At 34.9% G+C, this 20119-nt stretch overlaps 1 long non-coding RNA gene across 1 annotated transcript in view; it reads left to right on the plus strand.

The window, feature by feature from the left end:
- Positions 1 to 17602, plus strand: part of LOC111095611 — a 107476-nt gene extending 89874 nt beyond the window's left edge. The window contains exons 2-3 of the long non-coding RNA XR_005358481.1: positions 12912 to 12964; positions 15032 to 17602. This is a non-coding gene — a long non-coding RNA (uncharacterized LOC111095611). The remainder of the gene's footprint in view (positions 1 to 12911; positions 12965 to 15031) is intronic.
- The last annotated feature ends 2517 nt before the right edge of the window (positions 17603 to 20119 follow it).

Here is a 20119-nt window from a genome sequence, read left to right on the forward strand (position 1 = left end):
ATGAGCTAAGAAAGGCAGGTGCAGGGTATTATTTCCCCCATTTCATGGTTGAGAACACTGAAACATGAAGAGATTAGGTAACTTGCCTAAAGTCAAACAATTGCTTCATGATAGACTGAGACTAAGGCATGATCCCCCAACCCCTTGGTGGAGCTCAGCTCCACTGGACCGCACTGCTGCCTCCAGGCAAACATACATACTTGGCCTTCCTTTTGTTTCAGTAGGAAAGTCTTGAGGAAAGACTTGAAAGTCTTTTTTTTTTTTTTTTTGAAAGTCTTTTTTTTAAAGTCTTCAGGAAAGCTATATATTCTCTTTCCTCAAAGAAACACACACACACACACACACACACACACACACAACACACACAGAGCTTTGTATATATTATCAGGGGAGAAATAGTATCCAAATGTCACAAAATCTTATCCTGGATAACTAAATCAAACATTGTATAATTGTAGTTGAGGGTTTAAGGAGAGAGAACTTCTCTAGTTGCGTAAGTGGGCTCTATGACTATGTAGAATCATTTAAGTATCAACCTTTGCCCCCACCCTGGTGCACATCTAGGGAGGTAATTTAGTTTTATCTCACTGTCCATATGGTGGCTCATTGTCAAGATCTGGGACCTGTGCATTGTGCTTCATCTTGTATTCTGAGTTTCAAAAGTCAAGAATCTAGATGCTATATGAATAGAAATCTCTATTAAAAAAGAATATCCAATAATAAGAATATTTTGTTCTAAAAATTGAAATTTGTATATTCTGTAGTGGTAAATAAATCTGAGATTGATTCCAGTACTCATTCACATTATATTTCTAGTTTAAAGTTAACAGCATCATCTTTTTTGTAGATTCCAAGTTATTAGGAGTCTTTTATATCTTTTAATTTTGGTTTAAAAAATAACCTACAAATTTTAGCAGGTACATTTTATTTATGTTTTTAGTGTTTTGAAAGTATGAAAGTGAAATCCATTCCATACCATTCCCTAGACTTTAGCTGTTTTGCTAGTGCTAGCACAAGGGATTTCAAAAAGCCAAGACTGGCATACCTAGAAAGGTTCAAAACTTAATTTTGACTTGTGAAAACAGAAACAGCATTGACCTTATTTGGGAGAAAGAGCAGCTTTCTCACAAGAGAGGGTTTTTCCAGCAAAAGGAATTCAGAAAGCTGAACCTGAGGTCCCTGTGTAGGTCCTGTCCTTTAAGATTCACACCCAGAGGACAGTGGATCCTAGCATTTTCATTTCCCTGTAGCCCAGGAGTTTCTCATTTTCTTCATTTTGTTTTTTTCATTTCTCCATTTTCATTGCCCCTTTCAAACTTTATGCAAGATAAAAATGGGAATATTCCTAAGGAGAATTCTTCCTGAATTTTTTGTCTACGTAGAAACAAATATTTCTTAGCGTGTGAAAGGGAAAAATAATTTACGTGTTTTAATTTCATGGTATTATTTACACCGATAAGCTATGAACCATTGAACTTCTTATTATATCATCAAATTGAACTTCTGAACTTTTTGTGAGAGTCTATAAACCTGAGAGTGAAAGCTGCATGAAATTGTTTTCCGAGGCCTCCCTCAGTGTCTGTCCGGTGGTGGCGTGCTCTCCATTAAAGAGCAAAAGTGCAGCGGCATGAAAATGTCATGTAAAACGGACAGTTCTAAAAGTGTTTTCTGGGGATTTCAGCAAGATACCTACCTTTTCTTTCGCCTCATTTCTCTATCTATAAAAGCTGTGATATAATCTACCCTTCCTAATTTGGCAGAACACATTTGGGAATTGTACAAATCGATTCGGAATGAAATCCATAAAGGGCTTTGCACTGCTCAGAGATCTCCATGTAAATGCAATTATTTCATGGTTTGCTACAGGCACCCCACCATGTGTCCAGTGTCACCAGCCTTATTGCAAGCTATGGAAAGTTGTATGGCATTTATAATGGCCTGTTGAAGTGAGTGTGCATTTGACATCCTTCAAATTCTTGCTTAAGTCCCAGCTCATAGAGACTCAGAGGGTCATGAACAGTTTTATTCACACTTCTTTATGTTTCCAGCTTCACAGTAAAGTGCTCCTTGCCCTGAGATTGACCTTAAACTTCAAAGCTAAAATTATTATGTAACTCAAAACAGCCAAACTGATATTGCAATGAATAGAATTGAAACAGTCTTCTACTACCCTGGGAATATTTAGCAACAACCTTACTTGAAGACTACACAAACACACCAACACACACACAGATGTGCACACACATGCACCTATATGTTTGTAGTGTGTTTGTGTACATATATTTAATAAATATGAAATGAGTTACATATATATTAGTGACTAAACAGAGAAAGTATTGTAGAGAAGCAAGAGTATAGCATGAAGAATAATTACATAAATTGCTTTCTGTATTGGAGCTTAGTAATTTTTAAGTGGTGTTCTAAGTAAAAGAAGTCTACCAATATGATGAGATGGTAAACTCATGAACACATTAATGTACCTCTTTGTACTCCTGTAGTACTTATGGGAGTTCCTCATGCAATGATTTTAATGGATTTCTTGAATTGTACATAATCTTGAACACTCATCTAGACACAGAATAATGAGTTATCCTTCCAAATGTAACTAAGATTTTGGCCGAGTCAAACCAAATCAGAAGGGAGAAAATAATCAGGTTGCTTAAAATTTACTAGTAACTATATGTAAGTGCTTCATGATTGGGAAGTCTGAGAATTTGACTTAAATTCAGCCACAATCTTCGCTAAATAACAAACATTGATTAGTGACATATTTTGCCAGTATGGTTCTAGAGCTAGTTATACAGAGGTTACAAAGAAAAACAAAATCCCTGCCATCAAGCGTTTTTTTCTTAGTGCTGATCTAGGGAATTAATGCCATGCATTAATCATGCCCTGAAAGTAGTAAGTACTAGAGGCATACCACATAAAACTATATTGTTACAAGTACTGAATTAGTGATACTGTAAGTTTTATAACATAAAACTTCCCACATTATTTCTGTATCATTTTATATAATAAAGATGAAAGAATAAGAATATAACCCTTCCCACATAACTCCAGTATTGTAACCTCAAAGCTTCTTATGTGTTCACTGAAGACATAGATTAGAATATTCAAAAGAGATAGTAAGAGTGATATAGTACCACAGTGCGGTGGCTCTAATTGATTAGTACTTGCCTAACTCAAGGTTAACAGGTAGTTGATTCTTTCAGTGATTTTTTTCCTGTCTTCTGAAAATACACCAACACCTGTACTACTATCCTGAAACTTCACAAAATAAATACAATATGAAATCAAATATATTATCTAATGTTATTCTTCTCTGAGTTTGATAACTTTCAAATTCAAATGACCCACTTACTTTCTTGACTGATTTGAATTTCAGGATTATCAGGCTAACTAACAGGTCAGAGTATTACAATGCACACAGAAAACTGATTTCTGTCCCTAAATATCCACCATCACATTAACTTTCATTGGTACAGCCTGTATACTCCTTTTACTAGAAATTACCCCATTACCATTGTTCCATTGTTTTAAATGGCAAGAACAATCCATTTTTTCTCCCTAGAAGGAGAGAAGATAAAATTGCAAAATTTCATTTTGGAGATTAAGAAGAACTCCTAGATCATGGGGTCCTCAAACCAAAGGCCTACAGAGATCAAGCAGGTAATATCAATGAGAAGGGTAGATGGGCATAATGAGATCAAGTGAATGGCACTCAGCCTCAGTGTTAGTAGCACTAGAGAAAAGAGAAGATGTAGTAAGCTTGCATCTCATCGTAGACATCCTATCTCAGTTATCTTCAGATGACTATTGCCATTTGAGAAAGATAATCTGGTGCTGAAAAATTTTGGAGTTTTCAAAAGTACCCACAATTTATGGGTTTTGGTTAAAATATCTTGAATTTAATGTTAGGCCAAACAGCACACATCTTTGGCTAAATATAGGGCTATCATTTAATAACTTCTGGTATAAAAGATAATTACCCCTGAATGGTTTCCTTTGGCCTTTCCCTTTATCCTGCTAACAGCTAGAGAGTGGTTCATTTTGAGATCCCCTGAGGCAATGGACTTGAAACTAGTACACTTTAAAAAATAAATACAGAAATACAGATATAGTAGCCATAGTCTGGAGAAGGAAAGTGGGAAATAACAAAGCTACCACTTTCAGAGAGCAGACAAGTATAGGCAACTAAGCAAGAATTTAGGGAGCAAAGAAACAACAAAGGAATATTAAGTTAGGGAAGTTAGATCCTGGCTGAAGAATGCTCTGGAAAGGATCCAGAGAGAGAAAGATGGGGCTACAGGAAATGCAAGAAAAACTACTTCACAGTTTTACCTGGGGCTGTCTGTGAGCCCATTAGTGTGAAAGTAAGGAGAACTTTAGTCTCCAAAGAGAATCCCCTTGTCCCAGAAGCAAGAAAGATTACAGTAATGACATCCAATAACCTTAATTATGGTCACAATGAATATCTCTAAAGAGTGCAGGTACAGGTTGGAATTCTTTTTTTTAAATTTTTTAATTCTAAGTTTTTCATTTTTAAATAGTAATTTAATAAAACAGTTTCTAGGCCCAGGAATAATAAGACTTTAGTCATCATTAGACAAAATCATGCTGAATATAAACACTATCTATTTTCCTTCATGTTTTTATATTTGTATGCGGCGTTTGTCAGCAAGGCAGCCATGGACAATGATAAAGTGCATTTTTCTGCTTGGGTGGTTAGCCCTTTCATTTTTACAAGTGACAAAATAAAAATCTGCTGAAGAGTGAACATGCTGCTTTCACTGTGTCATCTCAGCCCTGCGGGTCATTTTATTATAAAAATGTAAAAATCCAGTCAATTTTATTTAATCAGCTGAAAAGGAAAAGTGTTTCCAGGTCATTAATCAAGTGCTCCTTCTCTGTGGGACTTGTCTCTTCAGAAACTGCCATATGAATCATTAATAAAGCTGGAAAGATTTTTTTTTTTTTTGCCAGCAGGTTTTTGAGAAACCTAGATGTTATTAATATAACAGAAGTAAAGTAATTTTAGGTCAACAAATAAAGCCTTCTATAGCCATTGCCTCTAGAATTGCACCTATGTTATTAAAAGCAGCTAATTCTTTACTTTCTAAACATTTAATTGTTGGAAATGTTGGGAAATGTTCAACTGTTTAGATTGTATATGATTATATATTCCATAATTATATGTTTTCTTCAATGTTACCTAACCTTATATTTACAGTAAACTTTTATTATGTGAATTGATCAAAACATAATGAGACAGTAGGAAGAGATAATTACTACTGTATCTATAATAATAATAATGATAGTAATTAAACACAGCAAACTGCATTCACATAATGTCAAGCTTGCTCTTAAACCCATAAAAGCAAATCATGAAATAGAAGCTTGAAATTTCCTCCTGAAAGAATTTTGCTCCTTATGTTGATATTGTTCATGCAGCTTTATTTTTCAAAGATGGTCTTGACTTGCATGAAGAAATTTCTAGTATTTGACTAACAGTTGTCACTCACATTTGAGATCATCTTCTGATTAAACCTGTTCTTTTTTGGAATCTTACTTACAATGAAGTAAGCAAGTCAACAGATAGGGGAGAAGGGAAGGAGGAGCCACCTTCTTTGAAAGACTATGATGTGTCCCTGTTTCAAAACTCTATTAAAGGGAGTCAAGAATAGGGAACATTAATGAATATACAATTACATTAAATAATCCCATAATATTTCATTTTTTATGCTTCTACACGTTTTTTTCTTCAAGTTTTTATTTAAATTCCATTTAACATACCATAATATTTAAATTTGTAAATTACTTTTGTCAATTTTAACATCACAGGGACCACATTCTTTATTTTTCTCATTGTCAATTATCTGAGTTTGGGCTTCTGTAACAAAATACCATAGACCAGGGTCTTATAAACAAGTGAAATTTATTTCTCACAGTTCTGGGGGCTGGAAAGTCTAAGGTCAAGGAACAGGCAGATTGCTCTCTGGAGAGAACCTGTTCATAAGCTGCCATATTTTTGCTATGTCCTCAACATGGCAGGAGGGGATGGAGGAGCTCTCTGGATGCCTCTTTTATGAAGGCACTAATTCCATTTGTGAGAACTCCACCCATATGATTTAATCACTCCCCAAAGGTCCCAACTTCAAATACGATCATATTGTTGATAAGATTTCAACATTTGAATTCTGGGGGACACAAACCTTCAGTAGATAGCAGATAGCATCAATATAGCACAATTACTCTAGAGTTTATAAGAAATCTGCTTCTGTTTTGAATGTCCCCACCATTGAGTGATTTTTACTTTATATCAGTTAATGGTGTTAACTTTTGAGATTTAAATTCATTTAGTCATGCTTAAACTCTCTGAGATTTCCCCTCAAAAGCTGTGGTGACTCATTCATTCCATGTCTCAGATTATGATTCATTATTTAGTAAATATGCTCTTTATCTACATGTGCCAAACATATATGAAACTCCTATTTTCCATTATAAAATCAGGTCTGATGATCATTTAGTTCACATATGAATTTGTTATTCAAAAGAATCACTGCCCATACTTATACTTAAAACATATCCATATATACCTTCCCTACCTTTAAATATTATTTGAGTCATTAGTCAAACAGTACATAACTTCCGATGTACCTTTGAAGAATTTTAAACAATTAAAACATCTTTTCACAATTTTCATAACAACACACAAGCACATTAACAAAAGAGCCTGTCTTTTTGTTTGGCTCAGATTGAAAGGAGTTGTCTTTTCTTGAAAAACTGTGTTCTTGAATCTGAAAAGCAGGAAAAGATTTATATTTACTGAGTATTTTTACAGCATTGAACAATTATGTTTTCAGGTCACCAAAACCAAATCATACTAATCTCTTCAAATAAAATATAAACTCAATATATAAACTGGTCTTATTAAATGTGTAGCATTTGATTTATGTCATAGTAGCACCTGGGAGAGAAATACCCAAGCCAATCTTGAAGACAGGTGTTGGAATCAGTGAAGCAGTCCTTACTAAGTTAGGTTATGATTATCTGAGTCATAAAGGGCCAGAAGAGTTAGTGGGGTAAGAAGTGGGGAAGGTAAATCCATTTCAGACATAGGAAATAGCACATTCAAAGGTCCAAAGTATGAAAGGTATGGCTATAGCAGAGGGTTCAAGTGATGATCAAATGTATAGTGTATGAGCGAGCACTTGGCAAATAAGGTGGTACACAGATGAGGCAACTGCCATTATTATCCTTATTTGCAATTATCTGAACCTTTCAGTGACTTAATCAGGGTTAGAGAAGAGAATATAAGCTCCAAGAGGCCAAGTATCTGTGTTTCCTTATAATCTCGAACACTTAAAAAATAAATATAACTGGGGTATGGAGTAGGAGAAAGAGAGAGTAAGAGGTAAGTCTAGACTCCTAAGCAAGGACCAGATCACAAGTGGTAATAAACACAATGGCAACATGTTTGCATTTCATTATGAAAATTATGAATTCATATTGAATATTAAAATCTGAAAGCGCATTATTCCAGTTTCCTTTTAGAAAGATCTTTTTGGTAATTGTGTGGGGGAATGAAGTGGAGGACAGTTTGGTAACCAAACTACTTTAGGATTATAAATATTGCCTATTACATAGATGAAATCTAGATGTCCTTAAAAACAGCTACTTGAGCAATGGGCCTGAAAGTAATGGAAAGAAACCCTAAGATCTGGACAGATACTGCATTTCTTTATTTGCTCTCTTTATTCTTGGTCTCATAACCTTTTGTTTTTTAAACCTTTGGGCTAATGGGATGATCATTCTGTTTATGACTTTGTATCTTTTTGCATATGGATCTTATGTAATGAGAAATGAAAAACTGTTTAAGGGAGGTTTCATTTGCTAAACATTTTTGTGGTTGCTTATCTACATGCAACTAATTATTGACTCAAACATTTTTAATTCCTATACTGAACTAATTATCCATAACAAAAGGCTGCATTAACTATTAGTCATCTGCGGAGTTATTTTTTCTTGTTTCTCAATAAGTTTATTTCTCATCACTTTTACATTTTCCCTTCTACTTACATAATGCAGTTTTTAACTACACTTATTTTTTAATCACATAGAATATACATTATAAGTAGCAAAACATGGTATCTTTTTCCCAATTTTATGTACATTTTTCTAGAATTGACAAATCTTTAAATTACCATGACATTTGAAAAATATCAGTAAACAGACTCATGCATTCTTTACATTAATTTTGCACTAGGTTTTACATAAGCAGTATTCCAAACATTTGGATTCAGTGTGGTTTAAAAAGTATTGAACTATGATTTCAAATTGTGTGAATTTGAGAAAATTAGCAAACCTCTCCCAGCTCTAACTTCTTACTTTAAAAAAAAAAAAAAATAGGGTTAGTGTTTGAATATCTTGTCATTTTTTTTTTGAATTGGGTATTTAGTGGCATGACATATAATCGAGAAGCTTAGAGGTTCAAAACTCTCCTATAAGGAATTGCAATTATTAATATATCAATGTCTGAATCAGTCATAACAAATACAGACTCTGATCAACTGAAAAAATAAATTCTGAAGGTAGTCTACTGGCCAAAATTTTTAGAAAAGTTTATTCATTGGTGTTTAAAGATAAAAGATTAAATTCTGGGTCCTCTGAGGAAAAAAAAAGTCAGAAATGTGTTACCTGCACTAGCTACTATGTAAATATTCAGGGAATTATTTATAATGTTTACATTTTAATTCTTACCATGTTATGTTCATCACCTAATAGTCCATTAGTAGTTGGTAAATTCCCTCAATGGGTAAAGGGTGGATTTGAACCCAGCTATTTTTCATTTTCAAAGCTATATTCTTCCTGGTAATCATCTTGATCCATGAACTGAAAGAAAAGGTTTACAGTCTGGATTCTCTGGTAATTGTCTGAGTCTCTACAAAAGAGTGGTGGCAAAAATGGTCTTTTGTTCCCTGGTATTTATTGTCCCCTGTTTTATTGGCCATAAAGCTTCATTTTAGATAAGGTACATAGTCAGCTGGAAAAAAGACTTGTTTTCAAACTTTCTTTACTGTTAGGTGTAGCTACATTTTGGCCAATGGGATTTAAAGTACATGACCTTTAAAAGGAGGACATGTCCTTCTTTCTTCTTTTTTTCTTTCCCATTGGCTAAAATGTGGACATGCTACTTGGATCTCAAGCAGCCATCTTTTTTCTTTTTTTTTTTTTTTAAGATTTTTTTTTTTTTTTTTTTTTTTAATTCATGAGAGACACAGAAGCAGAGAGGCAGAGACATAGGCAGAGGGAAAAGCAGACCCCATGCAAGGAGCCCAATGTGGGACTCCATCCCGGGACTCCAGGATCACACCCTGGCAGAAGGCAAGGCTCTAAACCGCTGAGCCACCCAGGCGTCCCTCAAGCAGGCATCATAGAGCTTGAGATTTAAGCTATAAATTTAAGATAGCAGAACAATATAAAAGAAGTCTGGGTCCCTGATTTTTGTGGAATTGTCTTACTAATTCTGGACTGGTAACTTCTGGACAGTTAGAGGATAAGCTTCTATCTTATCAAAAACAAAAATCATATGATTTTCTCTTGTTGAACTCAATCTATTGCTTCATGCTCTTCAAGTAAGTTTAAAATACTTGCTTTTTAAGATAATCACATTTCCAACATATATGTGTTGAATGTGGCAGCTCTTTCTATTTGAGGTTGAAATATTCTGAATGAGTAATTTTCTAAATGTAAATACATATTTCAATTAAGATTGTTTCAAGAATAGACAGCTGAATCATACTTGAAAAAAAATGATGAGTTAAATTATGAAGACCTGCCTAATGTCTCTTCTGTTCTGCATATTTAACATCTAAATTTAACATGAGCAATTGTCATTGATAATAAAATAGCTAAAGGATATTTTTGTCTTTCAAAGGTTTGGTTGCTTTGAAACCTTGATTTAAAAGATCAGTATTTATCAAATTGCCTTCTAGCATAAAATAGCACTTTTTTTTTTTTTAAGAGAGAAAGCCCATCATGTGCTCCAGAGTGTGGGTGAGAGGGGCAGAGAGAGAGAGAGAATCTTAAGGAGTCTCCATGGAGCCTGACACGGTGGAGGTGGGTGGGGTGGGGTGAGTGGGCTTGGTCTTACTACCCTGAGATCACGACCTGAGCCAAAATCAAGAGTCAGAGGTTCAACCAACTGAGCCACCCAGGTTTCGTTAAATACATTTACATTTCTTGTGGATTATAATTTAGGAACATGGAAGGTTTTACCACAATCTGTTATATAAAGTATCCTTTCTACTTGCAACCAAATAAAGCAAAGTACCAGAAATTTTGTCAAGTATTAAATGATAGTAGAAGAAATAAATAAAATCTATGCATAAAGTCTGCTTGTTGTAAGGTATATTGTGTATTATTTCATTCTTTCCATGTGCATTAGTACATAATTCATACATATAGGGATCTGGCTCTGGATTAAGGCCTCAAGTTAGAATAGAAATTTAGGAAGTATGTAATAAGAAAGTTTCTGTCTTTATGGAGTTAATATTACTGCAAAAATTCTTACATTTTGACAAGCAGGAAAAGATAGATAATCTATGGAAAAACAAGAATGTACCTTTTTGTTTGTCTTATGAATTTTTAATTAAAATAATAGTTTGAGGGCAGCCCAGGTGGCTCAGCAGTTTAGCGCCCCCCTTCAGCCCAGGGCGTGATCCTGGAGACCTGGGATCGAATCCCACATCAGACTTCCTGTGAGGAGCCTGCTTCTCCGTCTGCCTGTGTCTCTGCCTCTTTCTCTGTGTCTCTCATGAATTAAAAAATAATAGTAAAAAATAATTTAAGAAATAATAATAATAGTTTGAATCCTTGTGATATGTAATAATGTGATGCTTTGACTAGTCAAAAGAAGTATTATAATCAAAGACTCCTCTGGAAAACTGTGTGGAGGTTCCTCAAAGAGTTAAAAATAGATCTGCTCTATGACCCAGCAATTGTACTGCTGGGGATTTACCCCAAAGATACAGATGCAGTGAAACGCCAAGACATCTGCACCCCGATGTTTATAGCAGCAATGTCCACAATAGCCAAACTATGGAAGGAGCCTTGATGTCCATCAAAAGATGAATGGATAAAGAAGATGTGGTCTATGTATACAATGGAATATTACTCAGCCATTAGAAATGACAAATACCCACCATTTGCTTCGACGTGGATAGAACTGGAGGATATTATGCTGAGTGAAATAAGTCAATTGGAAAAAGACAAACATTATATGGTCTCATTCATTTGGGGAATATAAAAATTAGTGAAAGGGAATAAAGGGAAAGGAGAGAAAATGAGTGAAAATATCAGTGAGGGTGACAAAACATGAGAGACACCTAACTCTGGGAAATGAACAAGGGGTAGTGGAAGGGGAGGTGGGTGGGGGGTTGGGGTGACTGGGTGATGGGCACTGAGGGGGGCACTTGGTGGGATGAGCACTGGGTGTTATGCTATATGTTGGCAAATTGAACTCCATAAAAAAATTTAAAAAAAAAAAAACAAAAAAACCAAAGACTCTTGTGGTGGCTGGAAAAGGGAAAATAAGAAAATGTGTCATGATGCTTATTAAATACTAAATATAGAGAAATGAAGTGGGCCTGCTTCCAAGTATGACTTGTAAACTGAGGAGTGTTCTGTATGGGTCAATTGGAAGTATAATATTATATTGTACACTGATTGACTCTGTTTATAGCTGTGCACCTTCCAATCTGGACGGCCTTTCACTACTTTCTTTAGAAGTAAAATCAATCATTTACAGTGGTTTTAATTTGATGAGAAAAATATCCTCTTAATTTCAAACTTCTATTTAATCATGAACTATTATTTTGCTCCTTTCTTTCCATGAGGTACTTATCTCCTGATTTGTGTTACCCGCTGGTCCTTTTATCGTTCAATTCTTCCCTACTCATTTTGTTCCACAGTCAACTCCTCAATCATCTGTTTCAAACCCCCATGATTCCCTGGTATCTTTGTCAGTACATCACATTTGTGTTCTACAGCACAGCCCTAGATAGACCACCTCATCTACTTTACGGTGCTTCAGAATGCTGACAACATGGGGAAATTAGAATGACTTATTGAAGCATAAGTTTATAGTTTGGTTTCATCTAGGTTCCCTATTAAAGATGGAAATTACATTTGATTCTTCCCCCTCAAATTTTCCAAAGAACTCTTTTCAAATTCTTTCCTATTTCCTTCAAATGAAAAAGCAAAGCAAACAAACAACAGAAATGCCATATTACTCTTTGTGGTTGACCATTCTTTATTGAAAAGTCATACAGTATGGACTTGTTTAATCTCCATTTGAAAATTTTCCTTAATTTGATTTTATTTGATCCCAGTGTCTTTTGTGTTTCTCTTTAGTGTCTAGGTTCATGGATGGCTAAAAAGTATTCTTCCAGATGAGTTTATTTTCAATTATAAACTATGAGCAAGAAGCAATAGCACTTTATTAAACCAGCTGCATACTTATTTGAGCTTAAAGATATGCAATATGAAATGATTCTCTTTGTGTTATAGATGCATAGGTTCAGAAGAATATACTTAAGACTATATCTTGTGATCTTATGGCAAAAGACTGAAAACATCCAATACCCATAGGGAGGGCACTGGTTGAACACCTGAAATCTACAGCAAAAATATGTACAACTATAAGAGGACCAAGGAATATCCCCACATACTGATATGAGATGATCTTGAGGATGAACTTTAGATGAAAAAGTAAAAGTGAAGACAGAGTTTAAAATATATGAGTAAGGAAGGGGAAGCATGTTAATATACATATGTATTTGATAATTTTTTGAAATAAAACAATGAAAGAATAAATTAAATTGTAATAATAGTTTTTTTTTTTTTTTCAGGAGGGAAAGAAGAATCCAGGATAGAGGACACAGAATAAAATGAAGACTTTTGTGTATGCACTTTATTATGTTTTTTTTTTTCTTTTACTTTGGATTTTTTAGGGATATGTGTGTTTTTTTATTTTATATAATTAAAGACAAAAATTAAAAACAGTCTTTGGAATCCATTGGAAGCAAGTGAGTCTGATTGTATATCAAGTTGTCAGAACCACATGGTAAAATTACTTCAAACTATTTTAAATACTCAGCTTTTTAATTTCACACTTTAGTAAGATATAGGACCAATAAAACCAAAGACAACAACAAAAACAACCCTCTCTAAAACTCCAGTTAGCTAGTCTTATTGTTAGTATGTTGATTTAAAACTATTGTAGATAAAATGTAGGATAAAGTCAATATAGATTCTGTTAATGTAATTAGAAACCAATATTTTTCATGTGCTGCAGGCACTATAAAGAATTACATTCTCTTTTATCTCTGTCATAATAGATTATTCATTATTTATTAGTCTTTTTGAATTAGTATTGAAATAACTAATAACTAATTCTTTTTTACTTTTTCTTTTTTTTAAAGAGGGAGAGAGAGGTGAGGCATAGAGAGGCAGAGAGGAGGAGAGAGAGAATCTTAAGCAGGCTCCATTCCCAGTGCAGAGCCCAACCCAGGACTCAATCTCACAACCCTGAGATAATGACCTAGCCCAAATCAAGAGTACAATGCTCTTGAGCCACCCAGCTGAGCCACCCAGGTGCCCTAAACTTCTAATTCTTATCAAATGGTTTCATTTATTTAGAAACAAGAAACTATATATATGTATAGTTAAAATATATAATAACATATATAGTATACATATTATATGTTACCTCCTAAAAATGCAATTTTCTTAGTTCTATCTACCAGAAGTTCTGAAAGTGGTGAGAATATAAGTAAAGAATGTAAGTTAAAATGCAAAGTAAGGTAAAAAAAAACAAACAAACAAACAAAAAAAAACCTTTGATAAACATGTTCATACTATTTTCAATCTATAGATTTTCCCCTTCCCCATTTAAACTTAGGAATATTATTCAGCCATAAAAAATAATGAAATCTGGTCATTTGTGACAACATAGATGGACCTTGAGGATATTATGCTAAGTGAAATAAGTTATAGAGAAAGTATAAGTATGATACATATAAGTATGATCTCACTTATATGTAGAATCTAAAAACAATAACAAAAACAAAAACCAAGCTCATAGACACAAAGAACAGATTAATAGTTGTCAGAGGCTACTGTGTTAAACAGCATAAGTCTAAAGTGTACATAAGATTGCAAAAAAAAAAAGATTGCAATAAAACATAGTGGAACTCTATTATAGCTAATGCAATACAAAACTTTAATATAGACAAAAATAAATTTTAGTGAAAAGTCTAAGCATTATTTAATTATTTTTCAGATTAGTCAAATTAAGTATTTAGGTAGAGTTATTAAACACTAAATAAACAGATATTCTTCTTTTGTCACATTGATTATTATAATTATGGGCCTGGATTAATGTGAAGTAAATAATAATGAACTTTTTTTTCATTGTTATAATATTGCTTGCATTTATTTAGAGTAAGAAGCCTATAAAATATTTAAGTTAAATATGTTTTTATTAAATATATGTAAAAGACAGAGGGAAATGTGAGTTTAGATGACCTGAAATGAGGCTTCTAAATCCTTAAGTGACTACTTTAAATTCACAAGGAGGAGTAAAAGGCATAGCAAGAGTTGGCATAACAATACATAGCAGGTACTGAGTGTTTATCTGATACCTTTGAATGCTTACTAGAATCTCTAAGATGGGTGCAGTTGCCATCCTCATTTTACCAAGGAGAACACTAGTAAGGTTTTAAAGCATTTGGCCTAGAGCTGCCACCATGGCAGACAAACCATAAGACAGCTAAAAGTATATGGAAGCATCAGAGAAAAGTGGACCCCTATTGGAATAATGGAATAGAAATACAGAAATAATTAACTTCTGTCATAGTACTGGTGTGTGTGTGTGTGGGTCGGTGGGGGGAAGGAGAAGTAAAGTAGAATAGGGCCTTCCTACATGGAGTATTCTTACCTTCCCTCATTGTCTATGTTTTCCACACAGCCGTCTTCATGGATATGCTACTGAGAGAATAAACTAGAAGCAGTATCTAATACCAATTGCAAACTCTGGAGAGTGTCATTTTTGCAGTCTGGACTCACACCACAGGCCCGCATTGGACTTCCTCCTCCTCCTGTGGTGATCCTTCTTCCATGATCATGAGAACATTCTTTTTTCACCAGCTTTAAAGTTAACTGGTTTTCTCTTTTAGTTTTTTGAGCAACTGAGATCTTTGAAGGTTTGAGTTCTTTTTTAGCATTTAACAGAGGAAGGAATGACATTAATAGGCCACTCCTTAAGCCTGCCTGATATGGCTGAAGGCACATCAGTTTTTTGTCAAATTCTCCATACCTCAATGGACAGGAAGGACTTGGCTGTCACCCAGAGATCCCTCTAACACCTGCTGGAACATACAATTGAGAACTGACATTTAAGAAATGAATGCTTTTCTTTGATTCCCTGCCTGTGTTGTTGGAAAATATGTAACCTGTAGACCAAGAAAGAATTTACTGAACATTTAAGCAAACAGACCATTTAGGCAATTAGAATTGCAATTTGGGAGACACAGATTCAGGAAGTGTATTCTGAGGAAGGCAAAGAGGAGTCAGAATTATATGGCAAAGGCAACCATTGTAGTTCTCATTTGAGTCCTCTATGCAAAACAGAAATTGAAACTATGTGGGGGCACCTGGGTGGCTCAGTGGTTGAGCATCTGCCTTGGGCTCAGGGCAGGATCCTGGTCCCGGGATGGAGTCCCACATCGAGCTTTCTGCGTGGAGCCTGATTCGCCCTCTGCCTGTGTCTCTGCCCCTCTCTCTGTCTTTCATGGATAAATAAATAAAATCTTTAAACAAACAAACAACAGTAAGAACAACAACAAAAAAAAATGAAAAAAAAAACTGGATTAACTGGAATTGGTTGGGTTAATATGCAAATGAGAGATTGAAACCTGTTAAATTGAATTGGCTCTTTTTGAAGTGAAGAATACAGATGTTTCAGGTTTCATGGTGAGGGAAGTTAAGTCCAGGCTTAAGGTTTGCAGCTGGTGAAAAAAATTTTTTTTAAAAGATGTTCATGATTTCCCCCATGATGATGTGCATAAATTCTTTCTCCTTTATGGCCTCCCGACCTAACCTTATTTTTAAAAGAAATTTTCTTAGCGAGGTTTACTTGTTCTATTTTGAAATCTCCTTTTACATAGCTGACATTTATTTCTATTCCCAACTCACACAGCTTTCTACTCAGCATGCTAGTATTGCTTGGGATCATTGATTTCTCTTGTACTCTTCTAGCTCTGTCCCATTGAAAGAGAACTTCAGCTGCCTCCATTTTGACCTCAAATTTTCTATGGGGGTCTTCATTCCAGGTTGTCTCTTGGCTCAGGAGGAAGACCCTGAGGGCAAAGCATACCCTGATGAGAACTGAAATTACCCCTTCAAGCAATAAGGATGCTTTGAACAAGCAAGACCCCACCCACAGGTGACTGACTCCAAGAAAGTGAGCCATTTGGCCTTCACTGCCATCACACAGTATGCACTCACCCTTGCCCTACGTTTTCCTTTTATAAACCTAAAAGTATTTTTGGCACTTCGGAGACAGTCTTAGAGATTTTAGTCTGAAGTCTTCCGCATGTTGGCCTCACTGAGATAAATTTCTTTCTTGTTTGAACACCACTCATCTCTCTACCTTTGGATTTTGTCAGCAGCAAGTGACCAAACCTGGTTTCTTAGAGGCCCTTGCAGCGATGAAACTATGCAACACCCAACAGCTAATAGCCATAGATGCTAAAATGTTAACAAATGCCTGTGTTTTGTTAATGTAAATGAATTAAAGAACAGTCAAATAGTAATACATAATCTTATTAACTTTTGGACTGTATTGTAGTTTATATATTCTGTAGAGAGAATGTCAGAGAAGAGAGATTACTTGGAGGCCAGAATTGTTGGGGAGGCACACCCTCTATCTACAATCCCCTTTTCCAGCAGTCATATCAGCATGATAAATCCTAGCTGATGAGAGCTGCTGGGTAGATATTTCTGCTCTTTAGCATGCCAATGACTAATTCCATATCTCTGGCATTTTCCAACTATCAGTAGAAGTGTTTTCAGTCAACCATAGTACTTATTATTTAAGTAGTAAATGATACCTTTTCAATTGTGAGTTTTATAATTTATCCTACTTGTCATAATCTATATTTACAGATTATTTAAAAAAACAGTCAACAACGAGTTCTTCAGAATATGCGCTTTTATTCTGCCTTTTAAGATAAATAGATGTGTATGTACTCATTTGTGCAAATACCACTTGTTCCCCTCTGCTGCCATTTCTGTGACAGCAGTATGCAGGACCATTCTTTAAGTGATTATATTCTAATGGGAAAACAGCCAAACAAAAACTGTCAGCTATTTCATATACTTGCTAAAGCTATTTAGAAATACAAATTAACATGATGTGAAGATTTATAAATATGGGTAAGTAATGTGCTATAAATGTGCATTTTATTTTATTAGTTTCTCTAAGTTTCTGGCAAAATAAACTGAAACAGTCTGCTCTTTTTTTTTAAAGGTGGGTTATGTGGTTTTATAACATTGATAAGTGAATTGAATCTTAATACATTGAAATGTTCGGTAATTAAAATAAAAGAAAAGGGCATAAAAGAAGCAAGACATTCCCCTCTCATTTTTATTCTTTTTTAGAAGAGTTACACTTTAATTAAGTTCTTCCTTGACTTATGAACTCTGAGAAGATTTTCTATTGAAAAAAGCCAGCTCATCACTCGGGGTCTTAGAGGTCTCATAGCTTTGCTTCTGACAACACTAATGTCAACTGGAGAGTGGCTTGCCTTTGTTCTTTTTGGATGTGGGAGAGGCAAGTTTTTGACAGAGACAAGTTTCAATGTTCTATTTATTTGTCATTTTGGCCTTTCAATGGGTGTAATTTATAAATAGCAAATCATTAATATGCTGAGTAGTTTAAAGAGCTTTTAAAACCACTTGAGAATGGTATAAAGAGGTTGTTCTTGTTTTCTTGCTGTGACAAAGAAATGAGGGGAAAATATTAGTCACTGGCATGTTGCAAGAGGCATCATGCACTTTTTATGTGCTCTTCGAATGGATGGGTTGTTCCATTTCAAAGAGGAGTGAAAGCTGTAGTTCCCAGGTCACACAATGAAACACAATTCTCTAGTTTCTAACCAGCAATCCTTGAATGTTTTTTCACAAACTTTAATGCTTTGAGGTAAAGTGACATAAATAACAATGAAATACAGTTTACAAGTGCTCTCACATTCCTAGTATTGTAGTAGTAAGTTCAGGTATATATTCTACTGGGAAAAAAATCAATTATATTTTTAGTTCAATGCTAGATGATCAAACTGTGACTGTTAATTATGAGGAAGATGCTGTTCTTTTCTGTAGTGAAAATTATAGGTGTAATCTGGGGACGCTATTAGCGGCTACTTTGACTCTCTCTCTAGGGAATAATTGTGGCTTCTTGTGGACTCAAATTACTTATATAGTATCATTCTTGATCTATGTGGTACCAGAGAAATTTCTAAGTTTCCTGGCTGATTTTGAAATGGAAGGAAACTCATGAAATATATAACACCTTTGAGCTCAGTATACTCATTTTGTTAATTTTACCTCTTATTTTTTTCATGTATTGTTTCCTCTACTTCAGTCTGATTTACCAATGTTTCATCTAACTGGACTTCCCATACCTACTCCTACTCCATTCTATCCATTCTCTAGCATGTGCCAGAGGGGGCTCATGGAATTCAAATAGTACTGTCTTTCTTTCCTGCATCTTTCCACCCCCTGACTAAAGTCCTTCAATGACTTTTTCTTGCTCTTGAGATGAAAAATCAAAACCTTACAAGTCATACATAGCCTGATACCTGATCTGGCTCTGGTATTCAGTCCTGAGTATATCACACACACACACTTCCTCTGCCTATGTCTGTGTTCCAGTCTCATTGGGCTTCTTTTAGTTCTTCTTTGGGGAATTGGTACTTCCATACTCTTTTCCTGGAACACTTTTTCTTCTATTCTTTGTCTAGTTAACGTCTTCTAATCATTCATCTTTTAGCTCAAACTACTTCCTCTGGCATATCTTACCTAACATCTTTCATTAAGTGCTCTAGTTCTTCAAAATATATATCTGAGTATGTCATTATTATTCATTCAGTTGTGCAACTATCTGATTCAGGTCCGCCTATCCAAACGGAATGCTAGAACATAAGTTTCATGGAGAAGAAACCACACCTGCACTCCATTTTCTTCCTTGCATACTGCATACTATGCTGTATACAATTGTAGGAACTGAATAAATATTTGTTTGAATGGATGAGTGAATATGAATATATAAATGAGTGTCTGAACTGCAGAATCCATCTCTCAGAAGAAAGTAGCTTGATCAGAGTTGTATTTTGGTGTAATATTAGAATAAATTGTACCACAAAACTTATTCTGAGATTTCTGGGAAGCACTATGGCAGCTAGGTGAAGGGATCAGCAGATATTGTGCCAAGAGCTGTCTCCTGGCATTAATACCAAAGGAGTGACACTGAATTCTTCAGAGGTCAAGATAAGAAAATTTGCTTAAGAAAAGACCACAAAGGGAATCTTTGAATGTTAGTGTTTTTGGAGATTACCTTGGTCTTTTGGGATAAATGGATGAATATCTGAAGCTGAACAATTGCCCTGGAGGAGAAAAACTGGAAGGATAGTGATCTTAGAGCATCTGCCCCAATAGAGCAGTAGAAAATGGAGCAGAAGAGCAGAAATGTGTGTGAATATCTCCAACAACATAAGAATAGGGCTTCATCTTCTTAAAGTGGCAGGAAGAACTAGGGAGGGAAGTCCCTTCTCTAATTCCTCTAGATGCCCTAGATTAAATCATCTTTGTCATTTGGAGATAAGGACAATTGGAAGTTGTTGGAGGATTGTACAAATTTTAAGCTCTTGCAAGGTACGGATGGTGTTGGAGATCAGTATAGTTTAAAGTCCCAGAACCTTGAATCAATTAGAGCTTTTGAACTGAGAGGTTTTAGATAAACAGCACTAGACTAAGAGTTAGGCAAGCAGGATTACAT

This window comes from Canis lupus, chromosome 4, assembly GCF_011100685.1.
Source record: "Canis lupus familiaris isolate Mischka breed German Shepherd chromosome 4, alternate assembly UU_Cfam_GSD_1.0, whole genome shotgun sequence".
NCBI lineage: Eukaryota > Metazoa > Chordata > Mammalia > Carnivora > Canidae > Canis > Canis lupus.